Source organism: Suncus etruscus, chromosome 14 (assembly GCF_024139225.1).
Source record: "Suncus etruscus isolate mSunEtr1 chromosome 14, mSunEtr1.pri.cur, whole genome shotgun sequence".
In the NCBI taxonomy this organism is placed as follows: Eukaryota; Metazoa; Chordata; class Mammalia; order Eulipotyphla; family Soricidae; genus Suncus; species Suncus etruscus.
Window position 1 is genome coordinate 78,555,976 of NC_064861.1, and position 21,005 is coordinate 78,576,980.

The following is a 21,005-nucleotide window of genomic DNA, read 5'->3' on the forward strand; positions in this document are numbered from 1 at the left end:
GGCCTGGAAGGAGATGGCTCTGTGAGTCAGGACTCTGCTACCCTCCCAGAAGATGAAGTCAACTTTTCCTCAGCAACAGGCTTCTTATGCTCAGTGTTTGGCTTTTGTGTGACCAGCAATCAACCAGCTTTGCTCATAACTGTCCCCACACCCTTACCCACTGCACCCAGAGGGTCATTGTCCTCCTACTGACTGCCGAGGGGGTTCGTGAAATAGTTTCAGAAATTTTGCAAGCTGGTTGTTGAGCACAGTCATTATTAAAAATTAAATTTTATGACTTTATAATGAGATTAATTGTATTAAAATGCAAAGGAAATAAACACCCCCAAATATTGTTCCTAATAATTTCATTAAGTTTTTTTTCCCCCATTAGCTCTTGAGGTTAATTTTCAACTAATGTAACTCATGTGGGAATCTCTTTCTACTTCAAATACCCTCCCACTGCCCCCTTCAGGGACCCCAGACTGGAAGCCTGGAATTGATCCTGATGGGGGCGTTTGCACCAGAAAAGTCTGCAAACTGCAAACGAGGTTCTTTTCTTGGGTTTTGTTTGCAGAACCCACCGCTAAATTTTAGCCTCTCAGCTGGGCCCAGGGCAGACTTGAGCAGCAAAGGCAGCAGAAGGAAGAGACAGCCCAGCAGGATGCTCTGTAGTAAGGGTGCCATAGACTCAGAGGGCTTTCAAGGCCTATGTACTCTTCAAGTGGTAAAGTTGAGAACCAGGGCCAGTGACCCTTTGGGTCCTATCTTCTGTAGTAGAGAAAAAAAAGTGAGAAAAAAAGTAGGTCATAGGGGCTGGAATGGTGGTGCAGGCAGTAAGGCGCCTGCCTTGCCTGCTCGAGCCTAGGAAGGACCGCGGTTCGAACCCCAGGTGTCCCATATGGTCTCCCAAGCCAGGAGCAATTTCTGAGCGCATAGCCAGGAATAACCCCTGAGTGTCACCGGGTATGCCCCCCCCCCAAAAAAAAGTAGGCCACTGGCTGGCAGCACCTGCATAGCACCTTTTCATCTTCAAGGAACAGCCTGGCCTAGGGAAGGAGGGGTGCCCATAACCCTGTCATCAACAACATCCTCCACATCCACTGATCTGTCGTCTACACCTGCTGAAAGGCAATTGAGAAATGAGACAAAGTGAGCTCAGAGCCAGGAGATGGGGGCTTTACCTTTCCACAGAAACACTCACTAGATTGGGGAAGTGGGAGCTGGTTTCTGTCTTCTCTCTTGAGAAAGATCTGAGGTCATCTTCAAGCCACTGAGTCTCAGGCCACAGTGGTAAACAGAAACACTGACTCTAGGTCCTAAAGGTATGTTCAAGTAGATGCTGGTAAGGTCCAGAGCTCAAAGCAAATCCAAGATTCTCAAGAAGGACACCCAGTCTAGGGAGGGGAATGTATCTGCCTGAAACTCTGGAACAAAGAGCCCCCTGTGGGTAAATGACCCCAACAACATGAAATATGCCAACTGGCACTCACACCATGAGTTGTTGCTTTTGCTTTATGTGAATAAAGTAGAGTACATCTCCCTAGTTTCCATATTTATGATGTGGAGTGTCAAAAGCAAATGGCATCAGGAATTCTCCCACATTGGTTTTTCAAGTATGGCATTGGGATCCTCGACAGGCAATGTGGCTTAGCCAGGCATAGGGGGCCTGAGTTGCTATAGAATCCAAAACTTGGGGTTGGAGCATTAGCCTTTATATAGGAGACCCAGGGTCTCCCCCATCTCCATGGAGTCCGCTAGCACTGCCAGAGCAATCCATGAACAATCAGGAATAACCCTATACACTACCAGGTGTATAGGTGGGTCTCTCCTAAAGTAAATTAAAGTAAGTAATTGAGAGACCAGAGAGATAATACAACAGGTAGGACACATGCCTTGCATGTGGCCAGCACAGGTTCTTTCACTTTCTGGCATCCCATAGGGTCCCCCCAAGACCACCAAGAGTAATTCCTGAGTCATTCAAACATTACCATTGAGCATGCTGGGTGTGGCCCAAAAACAAACCAAAAAAGTAGTTGAAAGACTGAAGTATAGATTTAAAATGAGAAACTTCCCTAAATGTTTCCTCTTGGCCCTGCCTTCCCAAGCCTGAGAGTTCAGAACAAAGAAGCAGGGTCTCTCCTCCTGAGAGATTCTGCACAAGCTGACCTTGGAGAGAGGGAAGCAAAAGGCAAACATTTTCATCTTTACTGATAATAGAACCACCATGGGACAGTTCAGCTCCTAGAGCACCCAATAGCTGACCCCACGCTGCTCTCACAGCCAATCCAGAAAGAAAAAAAAAATCCCATTCCAGAAACACATGTAATTTTTGTAAAATAAGTCCATTCTTGGGGCCAGAGAGATAGCATGGAGGTAAGGCATTTGCCTTGCATGCAGAAGGACTGTGGTTTGAATCCCGACATCCCATATGGTCCCTGAGCCTGCCAGGAGCGATTTGTGAGCTTAGAACCAGGATTGGCCCCTTAGCAGTGCCGGGTGTGACCCAAAAACAAAACAAACAAAAAAAAAACAACCTTATTCTTAAGAAGCTTCTATATCTAATTCTTGGAAACAGATGACTGGGAGAGTCACCAGTTGCAGCACAACCAGACACCCCACTCCCTGGCACCCCTGGATTTTTCCACTGGAACAAACTTTCCCTGTACCTCCTGCCGAAAGGTAGACTGAGGTTACTTGTGGCTCCAATGATATACATGGACGCCTTCCCACAACATAGCGGATTAGGCATGGCACCTAGACAGGAACCAAGCAACGTCTCAAGACATAACCTTTAAGCGAACAATTGTAGTCTTCAACATGTGGCACAAACAGATCTGAAGCCCAAGTTCATTGCCAAGCTCGCGATGGCTTTCTCGGAGCGAATCAGGCATATGGTACCATAATGGAGCATGAATTTACAGCAACAGAGATGTACGAGGGAGATTAAAGCTTCATCTGTAAGGACATACTGCGCGGCAGAAAAACAACTATTGTGCTTTCGGCTTTGTATTTTAATGAGCAGCTGCAGCCCTTATGTAGAGTCAGGGCTCCCTCTGCTGCTGGCTGGGGGCACCGCGGCTTCCCTACACCCCCCACACAGAGCCTGGCCGGGTTGTCCCTAAAAGAGAGCTGCAGGGGAATTACAGTACGCGCCCACCAAGTTGCAGGCCCAAATCACAGAAATACACAGGAGGTAACCGCCTGCTGGATGTCTGCAGCCTCTGTGCGGTACTAAAGGAGTCTCTGTCTGTCTCTATCTCTCTGTCTCTCTTTGTCTCTCTATCTCTTCTGTCTCTGTCTATATATCTCTGTATCTCTCTGCCTCTGTCTCTCTGTCTTGCCTCTGTCTCACTATCTCTCTGCCTCTGTCTCTGTCTATATATATCTCTGTGTCTGCCTCTGTCTCTCTGTCTCTGCTTCTGTCTCTCTCTGTCTATATATCTCTCTGTCTCTGCCTCTGTCTCTCTGCCTCCGTCTTTCTTTCCCCACCCTGTTCCCTCATTTATCTTCCACCCAGCCCCTGCCAGAAGTTTCTCTGGAGGATTGAGCGAGTTGCTTGCCTTGCATGCATGCAGGTGGGCCAGCTTCAATCTCTAGTATGGCGTGGTCCCCTGAGCACTGCTGAGCACAATGCTAGAAATGACTTATGAGTACTACCCAGTGTAGCCCTAAAACCCGAAAAGAAGTACTTGTGGTTCTGTACCAGATCTTTGCCAACAATTCTGCGATTTCCTATGTCCTGCCGAGGTTAAAGGCAGCCATCAACCACTCTGCGTGGTGCATAGGAGGCTGCATAACCCCAAAGGTTAGCAGGGAGCGCTGCTCTGTGGCTCAGCCCTGCCTTCACTCCTGCAGCCTATCTCAGCAGCTCCAGGAGCACATACATTTCTGGGGCACAGACTGAGCACATCCCTTCTCAGCCAACCCCCAAATTAAACTCCAGCTCATTCTATTAAGATACAGGTGATGGGGCCTCAACAATAGCATAGCAGGTAGGGCATTTGCTTTGCAAGTGGCCAACTCAGGTTCAATCCCCAGTATCCCATATGGTCCCAGGAACCTGCCAGGAATGACTCCTGAGTGAGAGCCAGGAGTAACTTCTGAGCACCACTTGGTGTGGTCCAAAAAGAGACAGAAGACACTTCACACATGCCCTGGAAGAGAGCTGGGGTGTGGGAAGAAGATGGGGTTCCGAGAGATGGTCTGTGGAACCAGGACATGTTTCTCCTCCCTGGAACAGATGATCAACTATTCCTACTGCGTTCATCCTCTGCTACAGTTTCTTGTTTACATGGGCAGTAGCTTGTTGTTTTGTTTTGTTTTAGTTCTTGGTTTGGGGGCCATATCCAGTGTCGCTCAGGGGTTGCTCCTGGCCATGTGCTCAAAAATCGTTCCTGGCTTAGGTGACCATATAAAATGCCAGGGAATCAAACTGCAGTCTGTCCTAGGTCAGCCGCATGCAAGGCAAACACCCTACTGCTGCGCCACCACTCTATCCCCAAGGATTTCTCACGAAGTTTTAATGATCACCCTAACTTATTTTCAACCAACCAACCAACCAACCAGGAAAGATACTGCTTGTGTTTGGGGGCAAGGGCCAGGACTGTTGGCAGACCACTCCCAGGCAATGCTGTCATGTCTGACTTATTTTCAACCAACCAACCAGGAAATATACTGTTCGTGTTTGGGGGAGAGGTCCAGAACTGTTGGCAGACCACTCCCAGGCAATGCTGTCATGTATGATACTCAAGACAATGGAAAAAGTCTTGGTCTCATTGATAGTGGATCTCATATTCCAACCTACATAGTCTTCCTAGAAAAATGACTTTTCTGATGCTGTACTCAATTACACATTTGCATCCATTATTAATTGTAGCTAACCACCTTATTAAGCACACACCCAATTTTAACACCCAGAGCATACGCTTTCCCTAATCCCCTTACCCTGTCTTCCCTAAACACAGAACCACATACCCTGTTTTAATCCTCTCTCACATCTTATTTGATTGGCTGACAGAGTCCCCACATACTCTCCCCTAATATAAATATCCATTTCCTACCTACAATAAACTGTGTTACTCTCCCAAAGTAGCTGGTAGAGGCTTCTTTGTGGGTGTTCTACTTGCCTGAGATCAGACTTCATCAGTGACTTCTACATCTTGGGATCTGACTTCACCAGCATCATCTACAAGTAGTGCCTGAACAGGGACTTGAACCCTGGACCCTCCAGTTTACAATTAATAATTAATTTCTACATTTAGAGCATCTATTCATTTGCCCCTGAGCTAGGGAGCTATCCCAGCCACCATCCAGGTAAAGAAAGGAGGTTTGGCTGAAGTGGATAGAGGAAATGGGGAGATCTCAGGTTTTGAAGAGAAAAATGTCCTGGTCAGGTGTTCTGAATGTTGATGAGGTAGTGAAAGTGATCTGAGAGATTGAAAGGTAGTTGGCATGACAGCAGGACCTACTTTTGACCTTGACAGAATAGCTGAACAGTGAACTGGGATGTGTTTTCTTTTCTCCAGCTCCTTCAGAAAGGAGAAGCTAAGGGCTGGTAAGATTAGTTTCTCATGCCTGTTAGGCATCCCAGTGATGGTGTTGAATAGGTAGGTTGGTACCCTGCATTGAGGTGCTAGAAACAGGGCTTGTGATTCAGCCAGGCCCTGGCTAAATTGTCAGGGAATGAGTGCAAAGGGTTGAGGAAGCCCCAGGGGTGGGATAAGCAAAGAATTGAGGGTTGGAGGGACTGTGGATGGGACTGTGGATGCTTAAGGGATGGGTGTTCACAGAAATCTGGAAGAGTGAAGGTGTACTTTTTTTATGATAAAATATTTTCAAAAGTGTACATTGTTATTTCTCTTTTTTGCATTTTTTCTTTATTTAAACATCTTGATTACAAATATGATTGTGATTAGGTTTCAGTCATGTAAAGAACACCCCCCTTCACCAGTGAAACAGTCCCACCACCAATGTCCCAAATTTCCCTCCATCCCACCCCACCCCCACCTGTACTCTAGACAGGCTTTCCAGTTCCCTCGTTCATTCACATGATTATGGTAGTTCTCAGTGTAATTATTTCTATAACTGCACTCACCACTCTTTTTCATGAAGTGAGCTGAAAGTTCCAGCCCTCCTCTCATTGTCTCTGAGGATTGTTGCAAAGATGACTTTTATTTTTCTTAAAACCCATTGATGAGTGAGACTATTCTGTCTCTCTCTCTCCCTCTGACTCAGCATGATAGACTCCATGTACATCTATGTATAGGAAAATTTCATGACTTCATCTCTCCTGATGGCTGCATAATATTCCATTGTGTTTATGTACCACAGTTTCTTTAGCCATTTGTCTGTTGAAGGGCATCTTGGTTGTTTCCAGAGCCTGGCTATTGTGAATAGTGCTGCAATAAATATAGGTGTGAGGAAGGGGTTTTTGTATTGCATTCTTGTGTTCCTAGGGTATATCCCTAGGAGTGGAATAGCTGGGTTGAATGGGAGCTCAACTTCCAGTTTTTGGAGGAATCTACATATTGATTTCCAGAGGTTGGACTAGATGGCATTCTCAACAGCAGTGGATAAGAGTTTCTTTCTCTCCACATCCCCCACCAACACTGTTTGTTCTAATCTTTGTGCTGTGTGCCAATCTCTGTGTGTGAGAAGGTATCTCATCATTGTTTTGATTTGCATCTCCCTGATGATTAGTGATGAGGAGCATTTTTTCATGTGCCTTTTGGCCATTTGTATTTCTTTTTTATCAAAGTGTCTGTTCATTTCTTCTCCTCATTTTTTGATGGGATTAGATGTTTTCTACTTGTAAAGTTCTGTAAGTGCCCTGTATATTTTGGATATTAGCCCTTTGTCTGATGGGTATTGGGTGAATAGTTTCTCCCACACGGTGGGTGGCTCTTGTATCCTGGGCACTATTTCTTTTGAGGTGCAGAGAAGCTGTGCTTCTAAAACAGAGTTGTGATCCACCCTAGATCAATTGAAAAACTTAAGTAAAATATTAACAACTCTATACAAAAAAGAAAAGGAGAGGAGAAAAAAAGAAAAAGATGAGGATAAGGGAAGGAAGAAAGGGAGGGAGGAATGGTGGAAGGGAAAGTGAGAGAAAAGAACAGAGGGAGGGAGGAGGGAGAGAGGAAGAAATGAGAGTGGGTGGCAGGGAAGAAGGGAGGGAAGGGATAGAGAGGAAGGAAATGGAGGGAGGAAAGAAGAAAATAAAGAAAGAAGAAAGGATGCATGGATATGAGGAAGGATGGAAGGTGGTATGAAGGGAAGGAGGATAATAGAGAGGGAGGGAAGGAGTGAGAAGGAAGATGGGAGGGAGGATAGATGGATGATGGATGGATGAATGGATGGATGGAAGAAAGGAGGGAGGGTATAGGAGGAAGAGAGGAGGGAGTAGAGAATGAAGGGAAGGAAGGGAAGAAAAGATGGAAGGGAGGGAGGAAGGAAGGAAGAAAAGAAAAGATGGAAGGGAGGGAGAGAGGAAGAAAAAGAAAAATGGAGGTAGGGAGGCAAAGTAGGACAAACAGAAAGAGCCAAACATAGGTATTAGTTTGTTAAGGACTTCCGCAAAATAATTATAATAACCCTACCATAAACTAATACCACTTATGGATATATATTTTTTAAAGTACCATTAGAAAAGGGGAAACACTTGAAGAGGGGCTGGAGGTGACAGAGCACATGCTGAGCAGCACCTGGGAGACCCTCAATACCATCCCTGGCAACAGAGTGGGAGCCCCACACTCTTGCACCCCAAGCTACCTGTCATACATGCCTAATGTGAAACCAGCAACTCAGAGGAAAAAGAAGCAATTCAGGAAATATAATTTACACATTTCAATTATTATGATAGTCAAGAAATTATTGTATTAAGAAAACAAAATAGGGGGCCGGAGAGATAGCATGGAGGTAAGGCGTTTTCCTTTCATGCAGGAGGTCATTGGTTCGAATCCCGGTGTCCGATATGGTCCCCCGTGCCTGCCAGGAGCAATTTCTGAGCCTGGAGCCAGGAGTAACCCCTGAGCACTGCTGGGTGTGATCCAAAAACCACACACACACACAAAAAAAAAAAAAAGAAAACAAAATAGGATGTAATGGTACAACCATACCATCACATAGAACAAGAAAGACTCATAAAATAAAAATATGATTTTTGAAGTGAATTAATGCAAAAAGATGGAAAAGGCTATCAAGCAAACATCACACGACTTTTCAAAGACTCCTTTGTAGAATTTTAGAACATTGGGAAAAAAGGGGAGAAAGAAAACTAAAACTTTGTTTCACATAGAAAAAAAACAATACTATTTCTGAGGGAACATTGTCAGATTTTTTTTTCCCTCACCGTCGCCAAATGTTAAAGAACAGATGAGCTACGCACCTTCATACTTGAGGGAGAGAACGGCTGCTGAGCACAACCAGATAGCAGATTGACAAGAAGCAAACACTTGGAGAGAGCTTATCTGAACAGTTGGTGAGATGCAAAGGTAGGTGGAATGTCAACGAGATGATATTTTATCCATATTCATGTGTTGGGTACAGGAATTCATGAGAAAGCCTTTGTTCTTACCAAAGACATACCTAGGAGTGAACTGAGAGCATAGCCACAGGTCAGGACCAAGAGGTAGGTAGTACAGGGCTTATATGGCAGCTGCTGCCATGTTCCAGGTCCTCCCGGGTTGCACCCAAGCTCACTGAGTATAACCCTGAGGTAGGTCTCAGCACTTCTGAGGTAGCCCTTGTGGTCTGTGACACAACAGGGCTGGAGCAGCAGCCTCAGGCCCTTGCGCGCAACCACCAGCCAGATTGCCTGAGTATTGCTAGGAGTGACCTCTAGGTCCCTGAAGTGCTATTTAGGACCACCACCAAAAGAAAAAATCCTCTTAAGTTGGCTTCCAAAGATTCCCTTTCCCTCCCAAACAAAAGACACTTTACAAATATAAATAATAGGGAACAGAGTGATAGCACAGTGGTAGGGCATTTGCCTTGCACATGGTCTACCCAGATTCGATTCATGGCACCCTATCTGGTTTCCCCAAGCATGCCAAGGGCGATTTCTGAGCACAGAGCCAGAAGTAAACTCTGAGCACTGCCAGGTGTGGCCCAACAACCTCCCCCGATATATATTATAAAATATATATTTATATATATAAATTATAGGGTCTAGAGAGATAGTATAGTAGAGAGGGTACTTACCTTGCACACGACTGACTTAGTTTGATCCCCGGCATGCTATATGATCCTCTGATTACTGCCAAGAGTGATCCCTAAGCACAAACCCAGGAGTCAGTCTCGAGTATCACCTGATGTGGCTCCCAAACAAAAATAATAAAATTAAGTAAAGAAGAAATCAAATTTACTACCCTATTATTGCCATAAAAAAAGCTAATAATGGAAAAATAAGGAACAAGAGTGTTATGAAATGGAAAAACAAATAGCAGAATGGCAAAAATCAAGTGCCAAATATAAAGCAGAATTCAGCTGTGCATTGTCAATAGAAGGACATAAATAAACTGAAAGTAAAGAGGTGTAAAAGATACTCCATGCAAATAACAACTCAAAGAGCAGAAATAACTGTACTACTAATGAATAAAATAGACTTGAAATTAAAAACTTTCAGCAGACAAAATCCATTTTATGTTTTGTTTTGTTATGTTGTGAGCCACACCCGGCGGTGCTCAGGGGTTACTCCTAACTCTGCACTCAGAAGTTATGCCTGGCAGGCTCAGGGGACCATATGGGATGCCAAGGATCGAACCTGGATCAGGTGCATGCAAGGCAAATGCCCTCTCTGCTGTGCTATTGCTCCAGCGCCTATTTTTGTTTTGTTTTATTTTGTTGGGGGGGCCACACCCAGTTATACTCAGGGCTTACTCTTGACTCTGCACTGAGAAATAACTCCTGGTGGGTTCAGGAAACCATACAGGATGCCCAAAGATCAAACTTGGGTCTACTGCATTCATGCCCTACTTGCTGTACTATCACTCCAGCCCAACAAAATAGATTATTTTATAATGATAAAAACGATCAGTTCACAAGAATGATCTAAGTATACCAAACAGAACTCTCTTTTTTTTTTTTTTTTTTTTTTGGTTTTTGGGCCACACCTGGTGACACTCAGTGGTTACTCCTGGCTATGAGCTCAGAAATCGCGCCTGGCTTGGGGGACCATATGGGACAACTGGGAATCAAACCTAGGTTCGTCCTAGGCTAGCGCAAGCAAGGCAGGCACCTTATCTCTAGCACCACCATGCTGGCCCCACAAACAGAACTCTTAATAACTTGAACAACTTTATTTTTTTAATAATATTTTTATTAAAATGTTTGTAGTTGGATTTTAGTTATAAAAAATAATAAACCTTCATCAGTGCAACTTTTCCACCACCAATGCCCCCATCTTCCTCATCCCACCCCATCCTCTGCGGCCCCCCAGGGACCTCAAGGCCAGGCATTTTATTTCTCTCACTTACTACATTGTCATGGTAATTGTTAGTGTAGTTATTTCTGTAACTGCATTCACCAGTCTTTGTGGTAAGCTTTATATCATGAGCCAGTAAGAAGCTTTAATACTTTACCTGGCATTTGATGGGTTGGAGTGTGTGTGTGTGCATAGTTTTTTGAGCCATATCCAGCAGAATTCAGGGGCTTCTCCCAACTCAGTTGTTGGGGGATTGTTTCAGGAAGTGCTCCGTGGATCCATGTGCCGAGGATCAAACTCAGGCCTCCCACATATCAAGTATGTGCTCCAACACATAGAGTTATCACTCTGGCCCCAAGAAATACCTTATTTTCAAGAATGGAAAGATCAGTTCAATCCAATTTTTTAAAACAAAAATAGAGAATGTGAGCCATACTACAGGCCAGCTGAACTTAACTGATATACAAACTTCTGCCCAACAACTCAACACACATTTTGTTCAGGTGCACTTGGAACATTCTCAGTATAGACCATATGTTAGGTCACAAGTCTTAATAAATATAAAAGACTAAAATCACATAAAGAATATTTTCTGATCACAAAGAAATAAAACTATAAATCAATAGCAGAAGGAAAGCTGCAAAGTTCACAAATATGTGGATATTAAATGACAAATCTTCAGCAAAATAAAAACACATTTGGGACTGGAGGTAGTTTGAAGGTTAAATGCATGCCTGGCATGCACAGGAATTCAATTCTAGTATTACATGCTTGGGGACCATCCTTGTGAAAGCCCAAGAAAAAATTAAAAGAAAGAAAAGGAAGCAAGGATATAAAAACTTATGGAAAGCAGCAAAAACAGTGCTATATGAAATGGTGTCTTCGTAAGTCCAAAAAAAGTTTCAAGCACCCACCATTTTAAGAAATCAGAATAAAAGAACATCTTAAAGCAGCAGAAGAAAGAAAAGAGATTACAGTGATGATGCATAAAATACAGATCAGGAAACAGTGAAATCAGCATAAGAAAGCTCACTTTCTTCATATCTATGCAACGTAGTACTAGAAGAGCTAGCCAGAACCATTAGGATTGTAGGAAGAAATTTGTAAAATTATCTCTGCTCACAAATGTCAGAGTTTCATATCTTTAAAAAAAGTCAAAAGATTCCACTTAAAAGAAGCTATTAGAACGAAACAAATTCAGCAAAGCTGCAAAATAAACAAATTTGTGAGAAATAAACCAATTCAGCAAAGCAGCAAGATACAAAATAAACCTACAAAGAAACTGCATTTCTATATACATCAACAACCTGAAAAGGGAATTAAGGATGCAGCCCCATTTATAAAGGATAAAACACTTAGAAATAAATATTCAAGGAGGAGAAAGGCTTGTGCACTGAAAATATCAAAATACTACTGAAAGCACGATCACTCTCCCCGCAACCTTAGTAGTTCCTGGTGGTTTCTAGCACTCTGAAGGGCCAAACCAGCATTGCATCCTCTGGTCCAAGCATTAAACAGATAAGTCCAGTTAGCTCAATATCATCTGGGTCCTTGGAGCACTGGTCAAAACTTATCCCTCACTCCCACGACACCCACCAAATAATGATACTGAATAAAAACTTAAAAGAAACCTATAAAAATAAACGCAACATTTCCATGTCCATAAGACCAAAAAAAAAAAAAAACATTTTAAGATGGCAATATTTATTTAAGATATATATATATATATATATACATGTTTTAATATAATCTTTGTCAAAACCCAAATGATACTTTCTGAATAAATATAAAAAGTTGTCCTAAAATGTGTTTTTGTTTTGTTGTTGGTGTTTGTTGTTTTGGGGCCACACAAAATGATGCTCAGGGGTTACACTCAGGAATTACACCTGGCAGTGATGGGGGGACCATGTCAGGGCTCAAACCCAGGTCAGCCACATGCAAGGCAAGTACACTACCAGTGTACAATTACTCCAACCTAAAATTTATGTTTTGAATCTCAAGGAACATTGGTTGATGTTTTGGATTTCAAGGGACTTTGGATAGCCAAAACAATCTTGAAAGAGAACAAGATTGGCAGTCTCATACTTCCTGATTTCAAAATTTACTGCAAATCTACAGCATTCTCAATAGCATGATATTGGCATAAAGATGATCATGATAGAGCAATGGAGTAGAATAGAGAACTTAAAAAATAAACCTGGGGCCGTAGAGATAGCACAGCTGTGAGGTTTTTGCCTTGCATGAGGCCTATCTGGGAGAGACCCAGCTCTATTCCCAGTATCCCATATGATCCCCCAGCTTGCCAGAGGCGATTTCTGAATACAAAGCCAGGAGTAACACCTGAGCACCGCTGGGTGTGGCCCAACAATCAACCAATCAATCAATGAATAAATAAAATTAAAATAATAATAATAAACTTTAGTATATATTGGCAAATTATTTTCAATGGTGTCAAGACAATTCAATCGGGAAAGGACAATATTTCTTAAAAAATTGTAACATGGAAATTTCTGCTTGCAAAATATAAATAAAAGTATATGGATATTCACTTTATAACAATTTGTAATTTTCACTTAGAAGGAATTAAAGACCTAAACATAAGATCTATAATTAAAATGGTAGAATTACCAGAAGAAAAGAGTGCGAAAAGTTAATGACATTGGATTTGGCAGTGGTTTCTTGGATATAATCCCAAATCCAGAGGCAAACAAAGAAAAAGTAAAGGTTAGACTTCATCCAATCTAAAAACTTTAACATATCAACCTTGAATATATCATAACAAATATGCTCTAAATATAGTGAAAGATAATCCAGACAATGACAAAAAATATTTTCTTATCATATATTTATATATATAAAACTCCTACAACTCAACAAAAAGAAACAACACAAATTTTAAAATAGGCAATGAAATTTAGAATGCATTTTTGTGTGTGTGTGTGTGGTTTTTGGGTCACACCCGGCAGTGCTCAGGGATTATTCCTGGTTTCATGCTCAGAAATTGCTTCTGGCAGGCACGGGGGACCATATGGGGCGCCGGGATTCGAACCGATGACCTCCTGCATGAAAGGCAAACGTTTTACCTCCATGCTATCTCTCCAGCCCCTAGAATGCATTTTTAAAAAATTGTACAAATAATCAATAAGGTCATAAAAATACTTAAAATCACCCATTTTAAAACATATCAAAACCATAGTGTTACAGGTATCAGAAAATCAGAACAAGTGTTGGGAAAGATGTAGAGAAATTGTAATCCTGTGTAATGCTGGTGAGAAAACAAAACATTGCAAGTCTTTGGGAAATAAATTTTTCAAAAACCTAAATAAAAAGCTACCATATGATCCAGAAATTTTTTTGAGGGAAAAAAAAGAGAAACAGAGCCTTAAATAGATTATTCTTTTTGTGTGTGTGTGTGGTTTTTGGGTCACACCCGGCAGTGTTCAGGGGTTATTTCTAGCTCCAGGCTCAGAAATTGCTCCTGGCAGGCACAGGGGACCATATGGGGCGCCAGGATTCCAACGGATGACCTCCTGCATGAAAGGCAAACGCCTTACCTCCATGCTATCTCTCCGGCCCCTTTTTTTATATCTTATATCAATAACATCAATGACAATTGTCAAAAGGTGAAAATAATTCATGAATTGTCACAAAAAGGAGAGTAACATATTAGTGAATAAAATAAAATGTGGTGTACCATGTACATATATAATAGAATATTATTCAACCCTCTAAAAAGAAATATGCTCCAACATATGGATGAACCCTGACTATATTATGCCCACTAAAATAAGTCAGTCACAAAAGGGCAAATATCATATGATTCCACTTATCTGAGGTACCTGAAATAGCCAAGACCACAGGAACAGGAAGTAGAATGGTGGATGTCAAAGGCTGGATGAGATGGAGGTCAGTCAGGGAAAATAAAATTTTCTAGAAATAAATAGTGGTGATAGTTGTTCAGCAGTATGAATGTACTTAATGCCATGGACTGGACTCGTAACGATGATTAAAATGGAAACTTTTACACAAATATGATATATTGCACATCTTTTACGCAAAAATTGATTAAAATGCTAATTTACCACAATAAAAAGGCAAAAGTCATAACTGGAAAAACTACTTTGAACTTTAAAAAGCCATTATTTAGAATGAGTCTATTTTGCTTTAAAAAAAAAAGTTCTCATTGTGAATACAGATCGGAATAGCAATTCTCTGATAACAGCAAACTACTAATAAAAGAAGCAGAGAGGTTTCAGAGTGATAGCACTTTGGGTAGGTCATTTGCCTTGCATACAGCTGATCCCAGTTTGGTTCCCAACATTCTATATGGTTCTCTAAACATTGCCAGGAGTAATCTCTGAGTGTAGAGCCAGAAGCACTGAGCCTTGAGCACTGCTGAGTATGGCCAAAAAATTTAGGAGCAAGGATGAGAGCTTACTGAAAAAGTAAAAAATGTTTAAATTTTTTTTTTTTTTTTGGTTTTTGGGCCACACCCATTTGACGCTCAGGGGTTACTCCTGGCTATGTGCTCAGAAATCGCCCCTGGCTTGGGGGGACCATATGGGACGCCGGGGGATCGAACCGCGGTCCTTCCTTGGCTAGCGCTTGCAAGGCAGACACCTTACCTCCAGCGCCACCTACCTGGCCCCAAAAATGTTTAAATTTTTACCTTTTAAGGCTGGTAATAGGTACACACAAAAAAAAGGAAGGAAGGAAGGAAGGAAGGAAGGAAGGAAGGAAGGAAGGAAGGAAGGAAGGAAGGAAGGAAGGAAGGAAGGAAGGAAGGAAGGAAGGAAGGAAGGAAGGAAGGAAGGAAGGAAGGAAGGGAGGGAGGGAGGGAGGGAGGGAGGGAGGGAGGGAGGGAGGGAGGGAGGGAGGGAGAAAAAAGGAAGAAAGGAAGGAAAAGAGGAAAGAAGGAAAGGAAGAAAGAGAAAGAAAGAAAAAAGGAAGGAAGGAAGGGAAAGAAAGAAGAAAGGAAAGAAAGAAAGAAAGAAAGAAAGAAAGAAAGAAAGAAAGAAAGAAAGAAAGAAAGAAAGAAAGAAAGAAAGAAAGAAAGAAAGAAAGAAAGAAAGAAAGAAAGAAAGAAGAAAGAAAGAAAGAAGAAGAAGGAAGGAAGAAGGAAGGAAGAAGAAAGAAAGAAAGAAAGAAAGAAAGAAAGAAAGAAAGAAAGAAGAAAGAAAGAAAGAAAAAAGAAAGAAAGAAAGAAAAAAAAGAAAAGAAAGAAAGAAAGAAAGAAAAAGAAGAAAGAAAGAAGAAGAAGGAAGGAAGGAAGGAAGAAGGAAGGAAGGAGGAAGGAAGGAAGGAAGGAAGAAAGAAAGAAAGAAAGAAAAAAGAAAGAAAGAAAGAAAGAAAGAAAGAAAGAAAGAAAAGAAAGAAAGAAAGAAAGAAGAAAGAAAGAAAGAAAGAAAGAAAGAAAGAAAGAAAGAAAGAAAGAAGAAAAGAAAGGAAGGAAGGAAGAAGAGAAAGAAAGGGAAAGTAAAAAGAAAGGGAAAGAGGAAGGAAGGAAGGAAGGAAGGAAGGAAGGAAGAAGGAAGGAAGGAAGGAAGGAAGGAAGGAAGGAAGGAAGGAAGGAAGGAAGGAAGGAAGGAAGGAAGGAAGGAAACGAAACAAAGGAAGAATACCCAGAGCTTGCTGAGTGAATTAAGTCAAAGGGAGAAAGATAGACACAGAATAGTTTCACTCATCTATGGGTTTTAAGAAAAATTAAAGACATTATTATAATAATGCCCAGAGACAATAGAAATGAGAACTGGAAGGACAGGCTTACAATATGAAGTTCACCACAAAGAGTGATGAGTGCACTTAGGGAAATAACTACAGTAACAACTATCATGACAATCTTAATGAGTGAGAAAAGTAGAATGCCTTTCTCGACTACAGGCAGGAGTGGGGAAAGGGGGGTATTGGTGGTGGGAATGTTGTACTGGTGAAGGGGGTGTTCTGTTTATGACTGAAGCCCAACTACAATCATGCTTGTAATCATGGTGCTTAAATAAAGATTTTATATATATATATATATATATACATATATTATATATATATATATATTATATATTATATATATATATATATATATATATATATATATATATAAAGCTGGAGTCCATGCTTGTATGGGTTGAGCCCAAGTTCAAAACCAACACTGCAGTACCTCGTGGGTACCAATTCTCCTCTGGCTGAGGCCCTGTGGGTCTCAGCATCACTGGGCAGAGCAACACTAAGTCCTGGGACAGTGCATCATCAGGTCTCCTAGCCTGGCCAAGTGTCACTGCTGGGGGCAGGGGAGGCCCAAATAAAGTAGCCAATTTTAGAATTGAAAATGGTACTTATAAATTATTTTATATAAAAATAATACTTATATATTAGAAAGCTAATAAGAAAATTATGGTTGTAGGATGCATTAAATCCTATCCACTCTTTTGGGAGGCATTTATGTGAATAACCTTTCTTTATATGAACAAGCCTTTCCATTTGTCAAAAGCTAGTTAGCATTTGACTCTTTCCCAATGTATCATCTCTCTCTGCGTCTCTCCCTCTCTGTCTCTGTGTCTCTGTCTCTGTCTGTCTCTGTCTCTTTGTCTCTGTCTCTGTCTCTGTCTCTTTGTCTCTGTCTCTGTCTCTGTCTCTCTCTGTCTCTCTGTCTCTGTCTCTGTCTCTGTCTCTCTCTCTCTCTCTCTCTCTCTCTCTCTCTCTCTTTACACATACACTCAGGCTTTTAACTAAAAAATAAATATGACCTAATCAGTCAGATTCCTCAAACATCTTCTGACTCTGCTACGTGCAGATTCCTGCACATAACATCATCTAATAGAGCCAAGAAAATACAGTTATCCCGCTTAGCTCCCAGGACCAAGGAAGGCGAAGCTGTGATGATTTTGTTTTTCACCTCTGTATACCCACACTGGTGTCACGACAGTTACTTGGCACACAGGAGACACTCAATAAATAGTTGTTGGAAGTGTGAATGTGAGTAATACTATCGGAGCAACTGAAGGCAAGCCCTGGAAGACTATTTAATTCCACTTTGGATAACTGAGATTGAATTTGGGAAGAGGAGGCCAGGTCTGTCTTCCTGGTATGCCACTGTTAAAAAACAACAACAACATGGAAACATATTGTTTTGATCAAGATTGAAAGAAATTATTATCTCAAGAAAATTGAAAATTCTTTTAGGATAACTATGAGAAAGGAAAAAAGATAAGAATGTTAAACTTCAGGGGCCCGGAGAGATAGCACAGCGGCTTTTGCCTTGCAAGCAGCCAACCCAGGACCTAAGGTGGTTGGTTCGAATCCCGGTGTCCCATATGGTTCCCCGTGCCTGCCAGGAGCTATTTCTGAGCAGACAGCCAGGAGTAATCCCTGAGCACCTCCGGGTGTGGCCCAAAAAAAAAAAAAAAACCAAACAAACAAACAAACAAAAAAAAAAGAATGTTAAACTTCAGGAAAAAAAGAGGGCACCAAATTTGTATTCATAATTTAATCCATTGGTTTTTCATAATTCCATAATAAATAGAATATTTATCTTGAAGACACTGGATATGAAATAAAAATATTTTTAAATTTTTTGTCTTTTGGGCCACACCCAGCAGTGCTCAGTGGTTACTTCCTGGCAGGCTCGAGGGTACAATATAGGATGCCGGGATCCAACGTGAATGGGTTGCATGCAAGGCAAATGCCCTACCTACTGTGCTATCGCTATAGGCTCAAAAAACCTTTTATTAAAGGTAACCCTATAAAGTTCAAAGCAGGGGCTGGCAGGCAGGTAGCTCAGGTGTGAAGGAGGCAGCTCACAGCTTTAGATATAAAGTTGGGGCTTGATCCCCAACACCACCACAAAAGCAGAAGGTTTCTTTTATTAAAGGACACTTATCAATGTGAGTGATTTGGGAGGAAATGTGAAAATGATTATAATGTTTAATCAAGAAAAGGAAAGAAACAATGATCTAAGTGAACCATCAAACCAAGAATTGTTACCCCTCCCCAATACCTATGCTAATCACACCTAGAGGGTGAGACTCACCCACAGCTGGGAAGGGGTCTTTGGTTGGTAATTAAGGGGTTGCCTGGGGGGAGGAGAGAAAAGACACAGGATGGATGCAGAGCAGTTGGAAGAAGGCTGCTTAGTTTAGAGTCCATGTGAAAAAAGCACATGGTGATTAGGGCCTTATAATAAAGCTAGATTTCTCCTAAAACTTCAACTGACTGCCTGTGGATCATTTCTTCACTGTCAGCCTGTACCTACATAACCACTGGCTGAAGGGGTTGCAGGCATTGGGCCAACCTGAGAAAGGCCTAATCACAATCCACAGCACTAGGACTCAATAATTAATAATTAATACAACAAATATTCACTTGGAATTATAGACACAGGCACATATTTCTAAATGTGAAGATGAGCTTGAATGAAGATTTTTGACACCAGGAGATAGTAGAGCAGTGAGTATGCATGCTGTGCATTCCAGACACAGGTTCTGTTAACATAAAAGTGGATTTTCCTGCACTGGTGGGTTCTTGAGAATTGTATGAAAAATTTGCATACAAAACTCTGAAGGTTAAGAAGTTAAAAGTTGGGCCCGGAGAGATAGCACAGCGGGCGTTTGCCTTGCAAGCAGCCGATCCAGGACCAAAGGTGGTTGGTTCGAATTCCGGTGTCCCATATGGTCCCCCGTGCCTGCCAGGAGCTATTTCTGAGCAGACAGCAGTAGGGCATTTGCCTTGCAAGTGGCTGACCTAGGACAGACCACAGTTCAGTGTCCCATATGGTCCCCAAGCCAGGAGCGATTTCTGAGTGCATAGCCAGAAGTAATCCCTGAGCATCACCAGGTGTGGCTTCAAACCAAAAACCAAAAACCAGAGAAAGGTGGGTCTGTGCCCAGGTCTCAAGTTTGCTTTGGCAGAGCTCAGGGACTGAATTGCAGTTCAGTTCAAACTCAAAAATGTGCTTCTAATAACCAGACTTTGCCTTGACTTTTTTTAAAAAAGCTCCTTAAAGTTTTTAATTTAATTTAATTTACTTGGGGGATTTGAGACCTGCTCAGTGTTTTATTACAGACTCTGCATGTGGCATTCAGAGGTCACACTTGCTACTCCAGGGACCATACGCAGAGGTGGGGATCAGGTCAGTGGCATGCAAGGTTCCTTGACCCAATACTATTGTTCCAGGTCCTCTTAAGTTTCCCAATCTTAAAAACCTCATGTTCTGTGTTTGTTGCTTTACCAGGCACAGCCATGGATAAAGAGGAGACTAAATAATAGGGCTCTGAAAAGACTCTTTCCTTTCACTAACCAATTTTCCATAATTTTCCACAAATTTCCCAACTAGTCCTGTTTACTAACCCCAGTTTGAGATAAGAAAAATTTTTTGAGGACAAGAAGGCCACAACTTCTCAGGTTATTAGACTCTGAATAAAACTATTTTTTAACTTTGGTGTTTTGAGTAATTGGCAAGCACCTAAACTTGGTATCTCCCTGGCCCTCAGAAGGGAGAGTCCTAGAATTCAGTAGGACAACCACTGAATCCTAGGACTCTCCCTTCTGAGGGCCAGGGATTGAACCCAGGTCAGCTACCTGCAAGGAAGGCAACCTACCCACTGCACCATCTCTCTGGCCCCCATTCCTATTTGCAAATATGAATTTGCAATTGTAAATCATTGCAAAATTTGTTCTTTGTTTTGTTTTGCTGTGAGAAATTCTGTTTCAACTCCTTATGAAAGAAAGCCCTCTGACCCGCATCAGGATGAGCCACCTTTTAGTCATGTACAAAACAACTATTTTCTATTCTAATACTTCTATTCATATACTCTATGTATGTGCTAGAATTTGAAAAGATGTCTTCTATATGGCTCTAAGTTACTATACTTTCTGTGTTAGGCATGTTACACTATGCTCAAATCAATTAAAACTATTTTTTATCATAGGGCCGGAGAGATGGCACAGCAGTAGGGCTTTTGCCTTGCATGTGGCCAACCCAGGATAGACCTGGATTTGATTCCTACCATTCCATGCGGTACCCTGAGCCTGCCAGGAGTGATTCCTGAGAGCAGAGCCAGGTGTAACCCCTTGGCACTGATGGGTGTGGCCCCAAAACAAATAAATAATAATTTAAAAAACGATTTTATCAAAGATCTGGAAAATGGGATGAAATGGCCCATGTCTAAACTTTCTTTGGGGGCAGGTTGGAGCCACACCCGGCAGTGCTCAGGAGTTACTCCAGGATCTGTGCTCAGGAGTCACTCCTGGTGGGCTCAGGAGACCATATGAGATTGGGTTGGCTGTGTGCAAGGCAAGACTTTCATATTATTTTCATAGCATTAATTCCTCTCAGACAGGTCCTGCTTAATGGCATGGAGGGGAAAAGTGTTACCAAGCTCTGTGATAGAAAACCTTGAAGGGGGAAGAAAAAAAGAGGACAGAAATCTTATGGTGAGTTTGAAAACTCCCTCCTGCCTCTTGTGAAAAGCACCAACACCCCAAACCCTGCCTCTGGCCAGTCTTTACTACCAGTGTTGGCCTGCAGCCTCCTCAGAGTGAGAAGACTGAGCCCCTTTCTCTGCTCTTCACTACCTCCTGCATCTCTACAAATTGTTCTGCTGTGGCCTTT